The 22,217-nt window shown below is 41.4% G+C and overlaps 2 protein-coding genes across 16 annotated transcripts in view; one reads left to right on the top strand and one right to left on the bottom strand.

The window, feature by feature from the left end:
• RASSF8 (Ras association domain family member 8) overlaps positions 1–13,886 on the bottom strand; it is a 126,939-nt gene extending 113,053 nt beyond the window's left edge. For 2 of the 4 annotated variants that reach the window (XM_036080183.2, XM_078075788.1), the window contains exon 1: positions 13,750–13,886. The gene's annotated coding sequence lies outside the window, so the exon portion shown is untranslated. The remainder of the gene's footprint in view (positions 1–13,749) is intronic. The other 2 variants (XM_078075787.1, XM_036080184.2) reach the window with 2 other exon arrangements.
• The window catches only part of LMNTD1 (lamin tail domain containing 1), a 512,641-nt gene continuing 504,281 nt past the window's right edge, over positions 13,858–22,217 (top strand). For 10 of the 12 annotated variants that reach the window (XM_078075784.1, XM_078075778.1, XM_078075783.1 and 7 more), the window contains exon 1: positions 14,293–14,799. The gene's annotated coding sequence lies outside the window, so the exon portion shown is untranslated. Of the gene's footprint in view, positions 13,972–14,242; positions 14,800–22,217 lie in introns of those variants that run through there. The other 2 variants (XM_078075777.1, XR_004913434.2) reach the window with 2 other exon arrangements.

The raw sequence follows: 22,217 nt of genomic DNA, 5'->3' as shown, positions 1-22,217 counted from the left end.
CATTAAAAGGATTATTCACCACGACCAAGCGGGATTCATCCCTGGGCTACAAGGTTGGTTCAACATCCGCAAATCAATCAACATGATACAATACATTAACAAAAGAAAGAACAAGAATCATATGATCCTCTAAAGAGATGCAGAAAAAGCATTTAACAAAGTACAGCATCCTTTCTTGATTAAAACTCTTCAGAGTGTAGGGATAGAGGGTACATACCTCAATGTCATAAAAGCCATCTACGAAAAACCCAAAGAGAACATCATTCTCAATGGGGAAAAACTGAGAGCTTTCCCCCTAAGGTCAGGAACGCGGCAGGGATGTCCACTATCATCACTGCTACTTAGCATAGTACTAGAAGTCCTAGCCTCAGCAATCAGACAACAAAAAGAAATAAAAGGCATCCGAATCAGCAAAGAAGAAGTCAAACTCTCACTCTTTGCAGATGATAGGATACTTTATGTGGAAAACCCAAAAGACTCCACCCCAAAACTGCTAGAACTCATACAGGAATTCAGTCAAGTGGCAGGATATAAAATCAGTGCACAGAAATCAGTGGCATTCCTATACACCAACAACAAGACAGAAGAAAGAGAAATTAAGGAGTCAATCCCATTTACAATTGCACCCAAAACCGTAAGATACCTAGGAATAAATCTAACCAAAGAAACAAAGAATCTGTACTCAGAAAACTATAACATACTCATGAAAGAAATTGAGGAAGACACAAAGAAATGGAAAAACGTTCCATGCTCATGGATTGGAAGAACAAATATTGTGAAGATGTCAATGCTACCTAGAGCAATCTACACATTCAATGCAATCCCCATCAAAATACCATCCACTTTTTTCAAAGAAATGGAACAAATAATCCTAAAATTTGTATGGAACCAGAAAAGACCCCGCATAGCCAGAGGAATGTTGAAAAAGAAAAGCAAAGCTGGCAGCATCACAATTCTGGACTTCCAGCTCTATTACAAAGCTGTCATCATCAAGACAGTATGGTACTGGCATAAAAACAGACACATAGATCAATGGAACAGAATAGAGAGCCTAGAAATGGACCCTCAACTCTATGGTCAACTAATTTTCGACAAAGCAGGAAAGAATGTCCAATGGAAAAAAGACAGTCTCTTCAACAAATGGTGTTGGCAAAACTGGACAGCCACATGCAGAAGAATGAAACTGGACCATTTCCTTACACCACACACAAAAATAGACTCCAAATGGTTGAAAGACCTAAATGTGAGACAGGAGTCCATCAAAATCCTAAAGGAGAACACAGGCAGCAACCTCTTCGACCTCAGCCGCAGCAACTTCTTCCTAGAAACATCACCAAAGGCAAGGGAAGCAAGGGCAAAAATGAACTATTGGGACTTCATCAAGATAAAACAGCTTTTGCATAGCAAAGGAAACAGTCAACAAAACCAAAAGAGAACAGACAGAATGGAAGAAGGTATTTGCAAATGACATATCAGATAAAGGGCTAGTATCCAAAATCTATAAAGAACTTATCAAACTCAACAGCCAAAGAACAAAGAATCCAATCAAGAAATGGGCAGAAGACATGAACAGACATTTTTCCAAAGAAGACATCCAAATGGCCAACAGACACATGAAAAAGTGCTCAACATCGCTCGGCATCAGGGAAATCCAAATCGAAACCTCAATGAGATACCATCTCACACCAGTCAGAATGGCTAAAATTAACAAGTCAGGAAACGACAGATGTTGGCAGGGATGCGGAGAAAGGGGAACCCTCCTACACTGTTGGTGGGAATGCAAGCTGGTGCAACCACTCTGGAAAACAGTATGGAGGTTCCTCAAAAAGTTGAAAATAGAGCTACCATACGATCCAGCAATTGCACTACCTGGTATTTACCCCAAAGATACAAATGTAGGGATCCGAAGGGGTACGTGCACCCCGATGTTTATAGCAGCAATGTCCACAATAGCCAAACTGTGGAAAGAGCCAAGATGTCCATCGACAGATGAATGGATAAAGAAGATGTGGTATATATATACAATGGAATATTATGCAGCCATCAAAAGAATGAGATCTTGCCATCTGCAACGACGTGGATGGAACTGGAGGGTGTTATGCTGAGCGAAATAAGTCAATCAGAGAAAGACATGTATCATATGACCTCACTGATATGAGGAATTCTTAATCTCAGGAAATAAACTGAGGGTTGCTGGAGTGGGGGGTGGGGTGGGAGGGATGGGTTGGCTGGGTGATAGACACTGGGGAGGGTATGTGCTATGGTGAGCACTGTGAATTGTGCAAGACTGTTGAATCACAGATCTGTACCTCTGAAACAAATAATGCAATATATGTTAAGGAAAAAAAAAGAAGAAGATAGCAGGAGGGGAAGAATGAAGGGGGGGAAATCGGAGGGGGAGTCGAATCATGAGAGACGATGGACTCTCAAAAACAAACTGAGGGTTCTAGAGGGGAGGGGGGTGGGAGGATGGGTCAGCCTGGTGATGGGTATTAAAGAGGGCACATTCTGCATGGAGCACTGGATGTTATGCACAAACAATGAATCATGGAACACTACATCAAAAACTAATGATGTAATGTATGGTGATTAACATAACAATAAAAAAATCCTAGGCCTGGGGACTAGGGGAGGGAGGTGGGAAGAAGGTCTAAAGCAGCATGTCTCAACAAAGATGTTACTGGCAATTTGCACAGGACATGTCTTCACCGTGTAGAATGCTGAACACCCGGGCCCAGCCCCTGCCCACTGAACACAAGAAATACCCACAGCCTAGTCTCTGTGACAGCCAAAAAAGGCCCCCACATATTTCCAAATACTAGTACCCTGTTTGAGAACCCGTGGTCAAAAGGGAGAAAAGGAAGCAGCAAAGAAGACTGAGCCAGAAAGATCAGAGATGGGAGGAAAAGCAGATCTATTCCTCAACCAATAAGTCATCCTCATTTCCAAAACACACCCATGATATGACCCTTTTCCCTACCTTTACCACTAGCACCTCAACTAAGCCATCCCTTGAATGAATTATTGCAATCATCTCCTAATTGGTCTGCCTACTTTTTTTCTTTCTTTTTATTAAGTCACCATGCTGTGTATGACATTCCTGGACGTATGTACCTTATAAGCACAAGTTTGTACCTCTGACCCCCTTCACCCATTTCAACCACCCCCACTCCCCACCTCTGGTAACCACAAATCTGTTCTCTGTATCTATGAGTTGGGTGTTTTGTTCTGTTTTTATATTGCACATGTATATGGGATCATACAGTATTTGTCTTTCTCTGTTTATTTCACTTAGCATAATGCTTTCAAGATCTGTCCATGTTGTCACAAATGGCAAAGTTTCCTTTCTTCTAGCTGAATCATATTCCATTGCATGTATATGCTACATTTTCTTTATCCATGCATCGACTGATGGATGCCCACGTTGTTTCCATGTCTTGGCTTTCTGCTATTCTTAATTTCTCTTGACAAGCCCCTTCCACATGGCAGCAAAGTGAGCCTCCTTAATTTTACTAATTGTATTTAATAAGCACTTTTATTCTATCTGCCATGCTCTTTTTTTTTTTTTTTTACAAATATTAATTCATTTCAGCCTCATAACAACACTGTGAGATGGATATCATTCCTATTCCCATTTTACCCATGAGGCACAGAGACGTTACAGAAGTACTACAAGGCCACAAAGCCAGTAAGCGTAGGGCTGGGATTTTAATTTAGGCAGCTGGCTCCACGGTTCATGCTCTTGCCTACTACTCCATGCTTCCCTCCAACTCATTCATTCCTTTGTTCAAGATCCTCAACTGTCTTCTCACTCAAGAGTAAAAACCAAGATCCTGGTCATAGACAGTAAGTGCCTGGTATATGGACCCCCCTACCTCCTCTACCTTGTCTCCTGCTCCTATCCCCTGCCCTCCCCCTACTCCCAGCCTCACTGATATGATATGGGCACAACTGCATGCACCTGCTTCAGTGCCTCTATACTCACTCTCTCCTCTATCTGGAGTGTTCTTCCTCCAGATAGCTGCAGAGTTATTTCCTTTGCTTCATTAAGTTTTCTACTCAAATGTGCTCTCATGAGTAAGGACTTCCTGCCCATCTAATATCAAATAACACCTCTACTCCCATCCCCACCATTTTCAATTTCTCCAACTTGTTATATTTTTTCTCTCTGATTCATTTATCATCCTGTAAAACATGTAAAATGACTCATTCATTATCTAACTACCTCCAATAGAGTGTACTTTCTATGAGGGCAGTTTTGTGTGTTTTGTTCTCTGTTATAACTCCCTGCATGGAAGGTCATGCAGTTCATTTCTGAATGAATTAATGAACAAAAAAAAGAGTGTTGACAAGGAAACCAAGAAGTCTGAAGACAGAGGGAGATGGCTCAACAGTGTAAACTTACAACAAAAAGCTGCTGTTATATCAGAGGTAACAAGTTTCCATTTATTTTGGCAATTAAGAAACTGGTGCCTGTGGCAAGAAATGTTTCCAAGAAATGGTACCTGTCTGGGGAGTGAGTTGGTAGGGTAATATAGTAGAACTATTAAGGACAGACAACTCCTGTAAGAAGTTGGTTAAGAAAGGAGACTGCTAGAAGGAGTAGCAATGTCAAGAGAGACTTGAGTATATTCTTTCCAGGCTGAGTAAGGAGAGAAGGAGAGAAGGGAAGAGGAGCCTGAAAATCAATAGAGAGAAAGGATTACTAATGGAGAATGGCCTAGCAGATAGCCAACTCCAGACTGTGAGGATGAGGATGATCATCCATGTTAACTAGTAAACACTCTTCTCTCACACTTGGATGATCTACACTGACCACGTTCTCTTCTGAGACCATCAGCCTAGACAGCCTGTGGAGCATCTGTCCTCTCCAAAGAGCACTGGGACCTCTTCAGACTCCTAGTTCAGACATAAGAAGTATACACAGCTTACTGGAGTTGGAAGGGGAAAGGCACTAACCCTTCACTGAGACATTTCATATGCATATTTCCATATATGGACATCTATAAACATCACTTTTATTCCGAAACAGCCCTGAGTGATGAATTAGTAACCCCATTTAAAGGAAACTTGAGAAGGGGTAAGCTTTATAACTACTCCAAGGCTACCCAGGTCCAGCCAGGCTTTTAACTGAAGTAGGCATTCTTTCCAATATATACCACATATCATTATTCAATAATATAATAGGAAAAGAGATCAAAATTAGAAAAATTAAAATGGAAGGTGTGATCTAGGTTGGGAGATTTTCAGAGAGAGAAAACAGAATTAATTTTCACTAACAGTAAAGATAATTAAAATTTAAAGGGGTAAGTTATGCATGTCCCCCCACCACCAGACTTTATTATTATAATACATAGCAAATTACAAAAAGAGAAAGGGAAAAGAAATGTTTGAGTAGAAAAGGTTTACATAAAGGTTACAGTAAGGAAACTAGAAATTTTATTAAACATGCCAAAAATACATTCATTGTCAAGTACACGATTTAGTTACTTTTTCTTTAGTTTGTGTTTTCCAGCTGTGAATGTCCACTGATAAAATAAAAAGAGATACAACAGACAACTCCTTTTCCACAAAGATGCAAAGGCAATTCAGTGGAGAAAGAATAGTCTTTTTAACAATTAGATTTCAATATGCAGAAAATGAACTTCAATCCAAAACTTACTCAATATAAAATATTAACTCAACAGGCCAAACACCTTAACAGACACCTTGCCAAAGATATAGATATGGCAAATAAGCATATGAAAAGATGCCCCACATCATGTGTCATCAGGGAACTATAACAACAATGAGATATCACTACACACCTATTAGAATGGTCAAAATACAAAATACTGACAACACCAAATGCTGATAAGGATGTGAAGGAACAGGAACTCTCATTCATTGCTAGTGGGAATGCAAAATGGTACTCCTTGGAAAAGTCCTTTGGAAGACAGTGCGATTTCTTACAAAACTAAACATACTCTTACGATATGACCCTGCAATTGTGCTCCTTTGTATTTATCCAAAGGAACTGAAAACTTATATCCATACGGAAATCTGCACATGGATGCTTACTGCAGCTTTATTTGTAATTGCCAAAACTTGGAAGCAGACATGTCCTTCAGTAGGTGAATGGATAAACAGACTGTGGTATATCCAGATAATGGAATATTATTCAGGGCTAAAATGAGCTATCAAGCTATGAAAAGACATGGAGGGAGGAAACATAAATGCATATAAGTAAGTAAAAGAGCCAATCTGAAAAGGCTACATAACATATGATTCCAGGGGCGCCTGGGTGGCTCAGTCGTTAAGCGTCTGCCTTTGGCTCAGGTTATGATCCCAGTGTCCTGGGATTGAGCCCCGCATCGGGCTCCCTGCTCCGCGGGAAGCCTGCTTCTCCCTCTCCCACTCCTCCTGCTTGTGTTCCCTCTCTCGCTGTGTCTCTCTCTGTCAAAAAAATAAATAAAATCTTTAAAAAAAAAAACAAAAACAAAAACATATGATTCCAACTCTATGACATTCGAGAAAAGGCAAAACTACGGAGATAGTAAAAACATTAGTGGTTGCCTGGCGTTAGTTGAGAAGGAGGGATGAATAGGCAGAGCACAGAGGATTTTTTAGGGCAGTGCAACTACTCTATGATGCCATAATGATGGATACGTGTCATTATACATTTGCCCAAACATATAGTACTTAGAACACCAAGAGTGAACCCTAATGTAAACGAAACCATGGACTTTGGGTGATAATGATATGTCAATGTAGGTTCAACTGCAACAAATGTACCATTCTGGTGGGGAATGTTGATAATGGAGGAGGGAATACAGGTGTGGGGGCAGGGAGTATATGGGAAATCTCTGTACCTTCAGTGAAGTTTTGTTGTGAACCTTAAATTGCTCTAAAAAATAAAGTCTATTTTAAAAAGATAACTTGAAATAGATTCATAGACTTCAACGTAAAACCTAACACTATAAAACTTCTAGGAAAAAAATCAGAAAATTTCTAGAAGAAAATCTCTGTGACCTTAGCTTAGGCAAAGGTTTTCTTAAAAAGGACACCAAAAGCACAATGCATAAGAGAAGAAAATCATAAGCTGGACTTCATCAAAATTAGAAACCTCTCATCTTCAAAAATCACTGTGAAAATGAAAGGAGAAGCCACAAACTGGAAGAAAATCTTTACAAAGCATGTATCTGATGAAGGACTTACCCAAAATATATAAAGAACTCTCAAAATTCAATAATAAGAAAACAATCAACCCAATAAAAATGTGAGCAAAAGACCTGAACAGACCACCAAAGAAGATATAAAGATAGCAAAAAATACATCAAAAGATGCTCAACACCATTGGTCATTAGGGAAATGCAAATTAAAATCAAAATGAAATACTGCTAATGACTAAAATTAAAAAGACTAATCATACTAAGTGTTGGCAAGAATGTGAAGGAATCATCATGCTTATAAATTGCTGGTAGGAGAGTAAAATGATATAATCACTTTGGAAACAGTTTGGCAGTTTCTGAAAAAGCTAAACATAGGTCTACCATGATCCTGCCATTCTACTCCTAGGTTCTTACCCAAGACTAATGAAGGTATATGTCCATTCAAAGGTGATATGCAAATGTTCACAGCAGCTTTTAATAGACATAAATTAGAAACAACTCAAATGTCCATCAACAGGTACATACATAAATTGTCGTATAGTCATACAATGGAACACTATTCAGCAATGAGAAGAAGTGAACTATTGTTGCATATATCAACATAAATGCATCTCCAAATAATTATTCTGAGTGAAAGAAGCCAGACCAAAAAAGACTATATACTACATGATTCCATTCATTTAAATTCTGGAAAATGCAAACTACTCTGCAGAGACAGAAGCAAAGCTTCTGGGGGGAGGGGATGATGGACAGGCAAGGGATTGCAAATGGGAATGGAGAAACTTGGGGAGGGTGATGTATATTTTCACTATCTTGGTTGTGGTGATGATTTCATATTTATATACATAGGTTGGAAGCTTATCCAATTGTACACTTAAATATGTGCAGTTCATTGCATGTCAGTAGCTGTTTATCTCAGTTTTCCTCAGTAAAGATATTTTTAAAAAAAGAAATAGAAAAGGAAATCATTATATACAAAAAGAAAGAAAAATATAGCTCAAGTAAACTATTTTAGGTTTCCTGACATCTAATGGCATCAAATATTAGAACTTGTTTCAGAAATGACCAAATTTTACATTAAACACTGCAAATTATTCCCAACCTATCTTCAATAGTATTTCTATGCAGGGTTTCAGAAATTATAAATCTGTTCAAATATTTTAAGCAAAAATTAGACTGATATTTTACTTTTCTGTCCAATACCTACCCATTAAGAGAACTCTGATTTTTTTCAATGTATGTGCTTCTTTCTGAAGAATAATTTAATTTTAAGTGATTTTCCAATAATAAAATTACTATAATTAAAGATAAACATGATTTAGCCAGGGGCCAGTGACAGTTAACAAGTGACAAAATATATCACCCACATGAATAAAACCTGGTAGAAAATTATTACAATTCTCCTCTTGTTACAACCTGTACTCATATCTGATTTCTTATCAAAACAAAGAGTTAAAACACATGCTACCGAGTAAGAAAATATTTTTCTTGATGCATAAAACTTGGACAGCACTGGAGTTAATTGTAATGAGCTTTGGGATATATTTGAATGTGGCAAAAAAAAACATTGCCAAAAATAAGACTTCTAAATCCTATAGCAAGGCTGTGAAATAAATAGGTAATAGATATTATTGGTGCTATAAAGCCCCAGGCAACTTGTTCAAGGTCACCCAAAGTAACCAAGTAAGCATGTATACATGAGGGAAAAAAAATAACGGGTTTTAAACAATAACTTTTTTCTCCTCCTACCAGCTACAGTGGTAGCTATTCATGGTGCAAATGTCCTGGGGCACAGAGACCTACCTCAAAGACAAATCAAAGGGCATGCCCCTCTCTGGCCCCAGTTCCAATATTTTTAGACAAGTAAAATCAGGTCTAAATAAATAAAAAGCTAAGGTAATGGGTTGGGCTAGAGAGGGCTTCTCTATCTTGCCAGGCCTTCCCAACTAGAAAATAAAGGGTGGGTAAATGGAACAACAAGAACAATTTTCTTGAGTAAAGCCAATGTATGAAAAGCTGAAGCTTCCTTTTTATGATTTTAATCAGGTGAACTACTCATTCTTCTTTTGTGAAAGCACTTAGCCCAGAGCTTGGCACATAAAAGGGACTTAAAAATGCTTTTTTAATTTTCCCTGCTCTCCCAACCCAAGGGCATCCAGCTTTTTGCTGACAAAAACTCAGAGTCCAGACCACTTATGAAGCATAACATTCAGGAGAAACCCAGAGGTTAAGTGCAAACCAATAAATCATGAAAGAACTAGAATCAACTCCTAAATTCTCTGTATACCTTATGACCTACAAAATACAAAACTAGAAAGGAACCGGAATTACACTCTAAGGGTAAAAGGGAAAATTCTAAAAGGAAACTCAAGTCCTAAGAAACAAAAGAAAATGTGGGTGATTATGTAAGAATTAGAGCCTAGAAATAAGAAGAATATAAATACTTTAGAGCTATAGTGCATCAAACTAATAATTTGTAAAGAGCAACCACATGACAAAAACACTCAAAGCTTTAAGCCTTCCTTGGTCTTGGAATGTCATGAGACTTTTTTGGCTAAAAGAAGGAATGCTTTAGTGAGAGAAGGAAAAAGAATTTCCAGACCTCTAGGTGGCTCCAATTTTTAAACAACTACTCTGCTACCTTAACTAAATGTTCAAATGATATCTAGTTATTTATGCAAGTCACATCAACAATTGGACAGTACTAAACATCCTTAGAACTATAACTCTCATTTCTCTACTAGTTTTCTCTATCTTCCTTTGAAGTGTGGCACTGAGTGATCAACAGCTGCTGACTAATGTATTATCATATGACATGTGTAAAATAATATGACATAGTAAGATTTCTTTCAGTAATCCTGTGCTGATGAAAAAAAAGCATAATTACTTTAATGATGTACTTAGAAAAAGGATTATCTACAAAAGAAAATCACAAGGGTAACACTAATTAAAAGGTATCTCAATTTATTACTCTGAATCTTCCACAGAGCCCAAATTTTTTTTTGGCATTAATTTTGCCTAGTATCTGCAAACGCTGTTCCATATTATATATAACACCAGCAAGGAAGAAAAACAGGATAGTGTCAGTCTGGCTTTTCTGTTATGAAAAGCAGATTAAACAGTGATAAAGAAGGCAATCAAGATACAAATACAAAGCTAATGTTATTATCTTATTCATTATAATAATAACCATTTATTGAGCACCTACTAAATGCATCAGGCACTGAGTACAGACTAGTGAATAAACCAGGCATTATTTCTGCCCTGGAAGGCAAGGGATAAACATTAAGTAGTTAAATAATACACAATTATAAGTTATGACAAACATTAAAAAGGAAAGATGATTGTGCTATGAGGGAGAAAATAAAGGGATTCTAAGTTACATGATGAGAAGGTTGATAAGACATTTATAAAGAGGGTATCTGAATTTGTACCCAAGGATGACAAATTAATCAAGGAGATGGTCCTAAAATAGAGACCAATAGCATGAGGAAGAGTCCTGAGGTGAGTCTGCTGGAGAACTGGACAATGTGGCTGGCAAAGGATGAAGATGGGGGGGGGGGGGGCAGTGGCCAAATCATGCAGGACCTTATAGGTATGTTGAAGATTTCATATTTTATCTGGAGAAATAAATGTGTTTCCTAAGAGCTTTGAAGACTTTAAACATCAAGTGACTTTTTTTTCTTTTTAGGCTGCTGGTGGGAAAAGGGACTGGAAGGGGTACAGCGTATGTGCAGAAGGCAATGCAGAAAGATAATGGTGGCTTCAAGTAGAATGGAAGCATAGTAGAGGCTGAAAATCAAACAGATTTGAAAGAGATTTTTCCATAAAAGTAGATAAGGGGGGGGGGGGTTGGAAGGGGTGAAAGAACAGAAGAGAGAATGAAGGATAAATTCCAGCCTTCTGGCCTGAGCCACTTGTTGGATGGATGAGATGAAAAACAGAGGAGGAACTGTTTGAAAGCTTGGGTAATCAAGAGCTCAGTTCTGGAGAAGTGTGAGATAATGCCATTTATTGGCTACGATGTACAAAGCACTATATTATATATTCTACTTGTCACAGAATCCCTTTTTAGTAGCGGTATCCCCATTTTACAGAACGCAAACTGCAGATCATGATGTTGCAGTAGCATGACGAACTCATTCGGTTCAAAGTGACAAAGTCACATCTGCCATCCAAGTCTGGTTGGCTGGCTGTGGGGTAAGCATTCTTTCCACAATACACAGTTCTTACAAACTATTTCTACACTTTGCATTTTGAAATCTATTTAGGGTTGGAGCAAGCTAGCACCCAAGAAGAGTAAACAGGTGATACCTTATTTTTTAAATCCAAATTCTCAGATTTATGGTGCATAATGTTTTCCTTTACCACTCCCAACCCCACTCCACTTCTATCTGCAGAGTTTTGCAATGTTTCGAACTCTAGCAAGGTATCTAGGACCTTAATGTTTTACAATAAAGGAGCAAAGCCACGATGCCAGGAATGAACCATAATGAAAAAAGCAGCAATACCCAGCAGCAAACAATATTTTTACTCTGAAGCCATACATATATCAACATAAGATAGATCAATTGAGCAAGAAATTCTGAAACACTATTTCTCAAAAATGGTGAAGGTGTTCAAGTCGAAAAGTAATGCAAGCCACCCAGTACAGAAGGCTATAAAAGCTAAGAATTGAGATTCCCATTAAAAAACCAAAACCTTAAAAGAACAGAATGTTAGGCAAAAAGAAATGATACCACAACTGTATAGAATTTAATATCTGCAATTCCCAAATATCTTAACCAAATGCCAAATTCAGTAAACATGCAAGCTAAAAACCTAAACATTCTCTCGTCTTTTTAAAAGCTTTTCCCTGCAGCACAATGACACTTTAGCAAACTGAAATGCCTTTCCTATCTGCAGAGTCTCATGATTTTCTCCCTCTCTGGGATGATGTCCCCCTCAGCTATTGAAGCCCAGAAATTAGGCTTGATTAATGAACCTAGAAAGAACTCAATGTATTACTAACAATTGTGTCTATTATTGAAAGTACCAGCTTGAGGCTCTTAAAAGGGGAGAAGTGAGGAAGGGGGAGATTTTTGAAAGGTTTTATCACCTACATTACAAATTATATTTTGGTGGGTCTGATCCTTCAACATAATAATCAAATTACATTCAGTCTCCTTAAAGTAGGGTATGGTCATATGCAATTTTCACGGTTTTTTGGGAGAGTCTGCCATGGAGATAAATAAAAAGTAGCATTAATATGCCCACTAAAAGATAAACACTCACACAAACCACCCTCCAAAATGATAGTACTACTGTGTCCTTCCTCCTGATTCTTGTGTCCACCTGGCACCTCTTCCTGCAGAGAGGTCTAGCTGGCATTCACTACTGCCTCACCCAGGCAGAGGACGGGATTCTGAAAATCCATTAAGAAAGCTTCCCATTTTCTATTCCTTCATAACAGGACGGCCAACTCCTGGCAACCCAAAGATGAAAAACTAAAAAAAAAAAAAAGGGGGGGGGGGGACTACCTGAGGCCTTCTACCAGAATAAGTGGTTAAACCAATCGGCAGAAAGCAGAGATCTGTACATATTTAAAGGTCCTTTCTGGTGACACAACAGGTCTAATGAGGAATTGCTGAGCCACATCATACTGGAAAATCCGTAAATGTTCCTCCTCGCCGTTACCAGGCTGGAAGAATTTTTTTTAATGCAAGGTTTTGATGTACTGACACAGCTAACCTGATGGGTTTAAGTCAGCTAGAAATGTGCCCTCCATCTATTTCCCTTCTAAATCCCTAAAGATCAGAGGCAATACTGACCCGTAATTACATTCAACGCTTGCACTGCTCAAGATGCCATTTGATGCTGAAAAAGTAGTGGTTTAGCAACACCAGGCGGCTCTACGATGCTAAAATAATAACGCAACACTCGATTACGAACCCAGGTACTCGGCTTGTAAGCTCCAGTGCCGCACAAGGACCCACATTCAAAGCTCACGTCCCTTCAGGTTGAAGCTTATTAAGCTTGCCGCGATGTACCCTCGCAAAGTTTCTAGTCTGCAAAACGGAATTACTTTGAAAGTCCCCTCTTTTGGACTCCCCTCCCCAGACGGGTTGGCGGCAAAGGGAAACAGGGACAGAGGATGATGGTTAAGCGTTCAAACAAAATTTTAAACCTAAGAACCAGTCGTGTTTTCAGAGGACAGACGTTCACCAAACCGCCACCCGGCAAGCGAGCATCCGATTTTCATTTGGAGAAAAATATTAAAGAAGCTATACATACGTTTCCGTGGCCAACAAAAGTGGCCTCTAAACTCCCCTGCCAAGGACATTGGGAGGAAACCGAGAAGCAGGGCACAAGCCTGTACTTCTCAAGCAGAGGCGCGTGTGTGCGGCGGGGAGAAGGCGCAAAGGCGAACCCAACAGGGAAAGGTGAACCGGAGGAACAGGGAGCCCGAGGCCGGAGGGCAGAACCGGCGAAGAAACCCAAGGTGTCGACAGAGGGGCGAGGGGGCGGGGAAGGGGGAGCCCGGAGGCTCCATGAGGAGGAGGGAGGGGTCCCAAACGTTGCCCAGAAATCGCGGCGGCCGAGTAAAGTTAATACTCACTCAGTTTCGCAACTGCGCCGCCCCCGCAGGCCGCCCGGCGGGGCCGGCCGGAGCGCTGGGGACGCGGCGGCGTCCGAAGCTCGGCGGCCGCCCAGCGCCTGTCCCGGCCGCGCCGCCCGTCGCGCCTCCCTCCGCCGCACTCGGCGGGCCGCGCGCCCCGCACTGGCGGGAGGCCCTGGCTCCCGGCGCGCCCTCTCCGCGCACCTCCCGGCCGGCGCTAAGGTGAGTGTGGACGCCCCTGGTGGGGCTGCCGCGGTGTGCTAGCGCGCGGGCAGCCTCTGCGCCGCCCGCAGGAGCCGCCCCCAGCGCCGCTGCTGGTCAAGCGAGGCTCGGCGAGGAGCGGGGCGGCAGGCGCTGTGCCGGACGGCGGAGTTGGCGGCCGGCTCGCTCCCGCGGCCGGTGCCTCTGGGCTGGGGGCCGGGCCGGGCTCGGGCGGCCGGGCGGCTCCGCCCCTTCGTCGGGCCGCGGTCAGAGCGCGCGAGAGGAGCGGCGCGGGGGCGCCCCCCTCGGCCGGGCGCTCGGGTTACAGCCGCGGCTCCCCGGCTTCCCCGCCCGCGCCTCCCGGGTTCGCCGGCGCCGTGAGAGACATTGTAACGGAACTGGGACGCCAGCGCTGCATTGTGGGAGCTTTTAAAGCGGCGGGGAACGTGGCCCGGCCGCTCGGGCCCACCGGGCCAAGCTCACCCCGGCGCCCCTAGCACGGCCCCGCCGCCGCTCGTTCCACCACACACCCCAACACCGCCGAGGCCTGTGGACCGGAAAGCCCGAAGTGGTGAGGTGACCGGTGCCTACTGACTCTCACAGGAGCACAGTCTTCCATAGCCCGGGGTGAGACTTGTAAAACTGCCCTCTACGGTCATCCCGGAAAGTAGGAGGCTTTTTCTGCAGACGCTTAAAGAAAAAGAAAAAGAAAAAAAAAAAGCCCTTCCATCCCCCAAGAACTGGGTTTGAATTGCTTTTCCTCTGGAGTGGCAGTGATTCAGCGACCCCGTTCTCAGCAGCAGGCAGTGACAGAGACAGGAGACGAAAAACACAGCGAATGAATCAGACGTGAGTAACCAAGTTTAGAAAGAGCTGGGCTCAGATTCAGAAAACTGCTTTCTCCCCGCCCCCCCCCCCCCCCACTAAATACAGCAAACGGTCGAGGAAGAAAACCAGTGCTTTCATCTGGAAATACAGATATGTATGTTGTTCTCCCTATTCCACCACCCCCCCTTTTTTTTAAATGGCACGTAATTACTGTAGCCACTGGACAAAATTCGGTCTTTGGTCCAGGCTTGTGCTCACACATGCCCACAACTCAGCAGCAGCTATTAATTTGGAGGGAGATGGAGTGAAGATAGTGGATGAGATACAAGAAAACATTCCAATTATAAAATGCCCCTTTTAATTCTCCACTGTTTTTTTTTAAATCAAAACAGGGATATTAAATTTGAAGCAAACTTGTTACAGCTCATCTTACTGAGGGCCTGATTTGTTTTGTTTTGAGTTTGTGTTTGTAGGCCTTTTGTTTCTTCCTCTTGTTTTTTGACCTTTCTGGAGTTACTGCACAGCTCATTAGTCCCTTTAAGTTTGCGGTGAACTGAGGAGAGACAGAGATAGTAAGACTCAAATTTGGCTGATTAAGGTTTGGAGGATTTGAGGACAAGAATGAGTTCTCTATGATTCAAATGCAAAACCTGGGGGAATTTTATTTAAGGTGATTCTGTAGGGCATGGATCCTCTTCTGAGAGGACTTTTCCAGCTTTAATGTTAACATTTCCTGAGCGCTCATTCCCTTGTCAACCTTTCACTCCGCTGAACATCAGTCACCCGCCTAATTGCCAAATCTAATGGAAAAATTTAATCCCCATTTTGTCATCCCCTTTGTGGCATTTGCCAATTTTGACCTCCCCTTCCTTCTTAGAACTTTCCTCCCTTTTTTGTTGTCGCTGTTGTTGATAGTGATCCCTCTTTTGTGGAGGTCTTGAAACAGGGGTGAGTGATAGCTGGCAGGATTGTGGCTCTTATTAAACTAGGATTCAGGATCTTACCCAAGGACGTATCCTTTAACTTTCTGAGGAGGTAGTGGCAGTAGAAGAACCTTCATCTAGTTTCTGTTGGTCACCAGTAGGGTCTTGACCTCAATTTTATCATGCGTCCAGAGCTGAACAGTGGACTGACTCATGACAACCAGCTTTTGTGTGACTAGCATTTAAATCAGGATGAAATTTACTGTGATAGTATAACCATGACCTCTGTTTAGGATAAGCACTTACGAGGATCCAGGTACCTGGTGAAGTATCCCCACCTTCAAACCAGAATGTGTCTTACTGATGGCTGCCAAAGTCAGTGATTTACCTCTGTCCCGTCCTGAATAAATGCAGAAAAATCTCTTCTCTGCCTCAACCCCATGTGGTTAATGCATTCTTTCTTCAGTGTATAGTGCAATTTGTTTTAAGCTTTCTTAGCTGTAGTCACATCTGTTAAGCCTTCCTGAGATCACACCAAATGTCCTTGACAGGATTTGTAAACAACCCTTATTTCTGGTTTCTAATTATATTCCCAGAAGTAACCTAACTAGAATCCGTGAGTATTCATGCATTTCAAGCCCTGTGACATAATCGGATTTGATTTTCAAGAAAACAGTTGGAGAGGGTAGATTCAGAAAAGAGGAGAATCCCAAGAGAGAGACTTATGTGGAGAGCTGTGGGAATGAGGGGGTAGGAGACACCATCTAGAGATATATTACTATACCATTGCTAACTGTAAAAAAAAGTTACCACAAACTTGGTAGCTAAAACCAAGAATGTGTTATCTTACAGTTCTGGAGGTCAGAAATTCTAAAATCAAGGTGTGGGCTGTGTCCCATCTGGAGTCTCTAGGGGAGAATCCATTTCTTTGCTTTTTCTAGCTTCTATGCCACCTGCTTTCCTTGGCTTGTGGCCCCTTCCTCCATCTTTAAGGCCAATAGTATATCATCTTCAAATCTTTTTCTCTTCTTGGGATCTCTGCTTCAAGGTTGGGGGGTGTCTTTTTCTGTAAGGTAGGCAAAGAAAATAGGAATTGATGTAGATACATTTCAGCCATATTATGTTACAAACTGAACTGATTTGGATTACTTGTGGAAAGAGATGACAGTGTTTTAATTACTAGTCAAATCGTCATAGGGTTAACTTATTTGACTGTAACATTGCTGAAGTGGTGTGGTTAGTCCAGCTAAACCTATATCCCTCTGGTGACTCATGGAACTGAAACCCAAGGTGTTAACACACTAAGAAAACCAGGTTCACATCTGCAGTTTCTGGGGATCAGTCCCTTTCTCTGGAAATCCCCGGCAACTCTTTTTTATGGTGTCCAGTGGAGTCATATTGCCAAGTTTGAGAAATATGCGTCTAGACCAACATTTCCCAAACTGGTCCACCAGGGAACATCATCCTATAAGATGGGATGCTGGGAAGACGGTTGCTCCATGCTTGGATAAGGTCCATGGAACACAGTTGTGACTACAGTTTAGGCCAGCCAAGAAGCTTATCAGTGGGTCAGATCCATCAAGGGCAAAGTGTTGGGAAATTTTTTCATGAGGAAGTCTAAGGGAGAAACAAACATTCTCTCACAACAAATAGGTATGTGTGCTGGCAGGGATAAATTATGGACTTACGACTAAAACTTGTAAGTTTCTTTATTACCTAGCCCTCCTAGCTTTCCTTCTTTTTCTCTACTTCTTTCCCCACTCTGTGCTTCACCCAGACTACTTACAGCTTCATTCCCTCTCAAACGGTGGCTCAGGACCACTTCTCATTATCTTACCATGTAACCTTGAAATTGCCTGTTACTTTTAGAGCCACCCCCATCCTCCCCTAACCTTACCTCCACCTGCTTCGTAACGCCAGGGACTATGTTGTATTTATCACTGTATTCCCCATGCCTCATACAGGACCTGGCTCAGACTGGGAGCTCAATTAATATTAGTTGAAATAACAAACGAGTGAGTGACAATATAAATGGAACAAACTAATGTCACTTACTCACCTGTCATACTTGTCTTTGATCTTGTCTTTAATTAATAAACATTTAAAAAAAGCAATAAGCTATGGTATTGTGCTAGGTTCTGAGATTACAAAAATTAATATGACATTATCCTTCTATGAACTCATAGTTCATCTGAGGAAACATGCTAAAAAAGAAAATGAGGCAGGTAATACTAGTTGCCTATCCCGTTTCCTTCCTTCCCTTCTCTCTTAGTAACAGAAATCTGATTTTGTGCCTAGCGAAAAGTCTCATTTCACAACCTTCCTTGCAGATGGGGGCTACTAAGTATAGGCCATGATATGTGGATGGGAGGTGTTGTATGGGACTCCTTATTTGTGTATGTGGTGGTGGGGGGTGGGGGTGCTAGCAGGGCTGACTCAAGACTATTATCGCCTGGAATATAGTTGTGATAGATGGAGTCACAGCCACAATCTTGTGACATCAAGACTACCTGGAAGCCTGAAGTCATATGCTAAAATTTGTACAGATGGGGTCATTTAGAGTTACTCAGCCTATCTTACCAAGCCTTCATTTAGTCACTGTTACTGATAAATTTGGAAGGAAAAGGAAGAAAGTCATCTCTTCTCTTCAGTAGATGTGGGTGGAAAGCAAGTAAATATGGTATTCTTTCTCATTCTTAATATCTTGTATGCATACTGAAACAAGATAAAGATCTATAAATACTGTGATTTATTTGACAAACAAAAAAGGGCTTTTTAGAAACAGAGCACAGTTCTCGTATCTGTAGGAATTTTTAGTGTCATGATAGTTTCTTCTTTAAAAAAAAAAAAAAAAAGATTACCTACCAAGTCATAAACTACTCCTTAAAAGACTCTCCAATAGTTTGGTGGGGTCGGAGGGTGATGTGTTTTGTTAAACAATAAAGTACAGTATGGAATGAAAATACAGCATAAACTGTAAATGGGAACTGCAACAGGCTCTACCAAAAGGAATACTTGCAAATATATTCAGAAACAGGATTTAAAATATGATTGGGTCCTCTTTCAGTAGAAGTTTTTTGAGAGGATAATCCCATGAAAATGAAAAAGTCTTGATTTTTTTTATTATAGATTAGAAGAATGGATTTAATCAGCTGAGATTAATTATAGGGGACTCTTAAAGAGGCTATACTAGGATCAGTATATTGGGGGAAAACGGTGAATGTGGTACCTGGTGTTATGAAGTTGCATTTTTGTAAATACGTGAAGTAAAATCTGGTCTGTTTGGCATTCTTCCAACCTGAATGCTATTCACCAATCTCCCTATACTTCTGCAGTACTATAATTGAGGCTTATAGTGATGACCCTGAAATGACTTCTGAATCCTAGCAGAAAGATTAAATTATCTTTTGCTTTGCCTACATATATTTAATTATGTGTTTATTAATTGCAAGCTGGAAATTTTATCTGTTTTATAACACTGCTGGATTAACCAGAACATGCTTATCAGGGACCACAATAGCAGAATTTATCGTTCATGGGAGGAAAAAAAAAACCGAGAAGGTGATTAAAAATATTTTTTTAAATTTAAAATTTAAATTTTTAAAAATTTAAAATAATTAAGAATAATTATTACAAAATAATTTAGAATCATCCAGCCACATTTTTAAGAATTGCAACAAATGTATTGGTTAATGATAAATGCTACATAGCTAATTTTTAAAATATGTATATTAATTCATGTTCTGTAGTGAGAAAAGTTAGAGTATGAATAAATAAGTCTTCATTTTGGATTTGATAGAATGTGGTCTGTTAGTGTCTGCAAGAGAGCAGATATTAGGTATAGGCCTAGGAATATTATAAATTAAGTTGGGTTGTATGTCCAAATTTGGTTTAGGGTCCTGTTAAGTTGCTCCTTGTTTCATTGTTGTTTTTTTTCCAGAGATGTATCACTCTGGTGACAATAAAGGACCTCTAATAAACATATGGAGTGAACATGTGTCTGAGGTAGGGTTCCCTGGAAGTGGAGCCTGAGACAGGGATTCTGATGCAAGTGACTTATTGGGAGCATGCCTCAGGAGAAGGGGAGGGGAGGTTGCATAGTACAGTGGGGAATAAATAAAGCCAAGTAAGGACATGGTCTCAGCAGAAGAACTGCTTCAGCCTGATTCTGTGGGGAATTCTAAAGCAGGAATTGCACCACAGAGTTGGTCCCTTGGGTCAAGGAGGCTGGCCTTTTGCACCCCCATTGTCAGTCACTCATTGGCTGGGGGTTGGTGGTAACCCCCAAGGCAAGGCACCTTTTGTTCCCCCAAAGGCAAAGGTACTTTCTGAGAGGAGGGCAGCTACAGTTTGCAACCAACACTCATGGCAGCTAGGGGAGCAGGTACCAGTCTGAGAAGAGGATCTGCGCAGGGCACCAGCAACATCCACTACATGTCATATATAGGTTACAGACCCAGAACAACCCTTAATGATACTATAACAACTGAAGCATACCTCTAAAAGCACTACAGAGGCCAAACAACATGTATGACCTTGTTTCTAAAGTTGTACTTTCAGAGTACGACTAGGGATGCAAAGAACATATCTCCTTTTCTGGCATGTACTCTCCCTCTCCTCTAACCTACCCTTTGTGCCAATCAGTGGTCGCTGGTGGTGGCTTCAGGGACTGAGGCAAGGTGCCCAGCAGGGAAGGAACTAAGGATGTTAGGAAAATTTAGGATCAATTCAGAGAAGCTAGAATGGCACTAGGGGACTCTTCGGTTAAGGCTTATATCTGAGGCCAACTTGCCAGTCTCCCCCTTTCTTTTCTTCCACTGGTTCTAGAAACATACTTGCCTGCTTATCTTTCCTTTGTCAATCCTGTTGCTGCTCACCAGCATTTCTGTCTCCCTTGGCATCCTCCAGAGCCCTATTTATCTTTCTTCAAACAGCTTTTCTACCATTCCTTATGTAACAATCAACTTCAGCTTTTCTTTTTTTTTTTTAAAGATTTTATTTATTTATTTGACAGAGAGAGACACAGCGAGAGAGGGAACACAAGCAGGGGGAGTGGGAGAGGGAGAAGCAGGCTTCCCGCTGAGCAGGGAGCCCGATGCGGGGCTCGATCTCAGGACCCTGAGATCATGACCCGAGCCGAAGGCAGACGCTGAACGACTGAGCCACCCAGGCGCCCCCAACTTCAGCTTTTCTGACATTTCTGAATAGTTTGACAGCTAAATATGTTGGTGGGTGTGGGGAGAGGGAATAGAGTAAAAATCCTTCCCATGCTCTTCCCTTTCCTAGATTTAGCTCAATAAGCCAAACCCAACATGGGTACTATGGGTGGGTCTTTGGGAAAAACAGGCCATGTAGTTGATTCACTTGCATTTCAGGGGAGCACCCAGAGGCTGTTCTGGGAGGTTCTCAGTGAAGGCTCTGGGATGCAATGTGAGAGTAAAGAAGGTAGGCAACTCCAGAGGAGATACAGGAGTGGGCAGCTGTTACAGGAGCAGGGACAAGGCAGTGCATGCTTGTCCTCTAGCAAACTCAAGGACTTTCCTTCTCTTCCCTCTCCTGTCCCTTCACCCCCAGACCTTCCACTGAAGACACCATTTAAGACTAATGGAAGAAATGTTGACAACTGAGAATAGGTTGGTCTGGGGCAGGAGTGGCGAGATACTGGCTACTATAGGCTCTGAAGGAAGAGAGGAAAATCATAATTTTTTTTTCTAATCTGGGAAAGGAAGAGACATTCCCTATACCTTGAAGCTGGGGCAGAAATAAACGATTTCAAGAACTACTGATATTGAAATTGTAAATACCACCACTATGGCTTCAATCAGAACGACATTCCCTAATATTGTACTCCAGTAAGCAGTGGGTTGGGGGTGGCCTCTGGCAGTATAGTCCACGTGAGTGCTGTGTGGCACAGTGGGAGGTAGGGGGTGGGCCTGGTTAGGACACTGATGTATCCTCATCCCATGCCTGACATTTTCCAAGAGACATTTTCCCCTTCCCTTGCCTCTGGAGATCCCAGTCTTCCTCACTTGTATGGGAAAAGTCAACACATTTAAATACAAGAACTTTAAAAGAACTCTAAGGCCCTTTTCTCAGAGATTTGGAAAGTTGCCAAGACAGATCATAGTTCAAGTCCTGACCCTGCTTCTTACTACCTGGGTGACCAGGGGCACATTATTCAGGGTCTCAGACCTTAGTTTTCTTATCTCAAAACAAATAAGGGGTGAGAGAGGAGAAGGTAATAGTAGTAGCACAAAAAGAGTTATTTTGATTAATTAGAATAGCGTGCGTACAGCATTCGGCACAGTGCCTGGTCATGTAAGTGTTGTTGTTATTATCTGCAGGCTCTTAGGTGGGAAGATACTTCCGGCAAATCCAATAATTATAATTTTCTGTTTCAATATACTCTGTGCAAGGCATTGTTCTAAATGCTTCTCGTACATTAACTTTTTTAATACAACAACTTTTTCAGGTAGGCACTATTATTTGACCCATTTTGTAGATTAGGAAGTCAAA

Source organism: Halichoerus grypus, chromosome 6 (assembly GCF_964656455.1).
Source record: "Halichoerus grypus chromosome 6, mHalGry1.hap1.1, whole genome shotgun sequence".
In the NCBI taxonomy this organism is placed as follows: Eukaryota; Metazoa; Chordata; class Mammalia; order Carnivora; family Phocidae; genus Halichoerus; species Halichoerus grypus.
The sequence above is the reverse complement of the archived record's forward strand: the minus strand, read 5'-3'. Positions and strand labels throughout refer to the sequence as shown.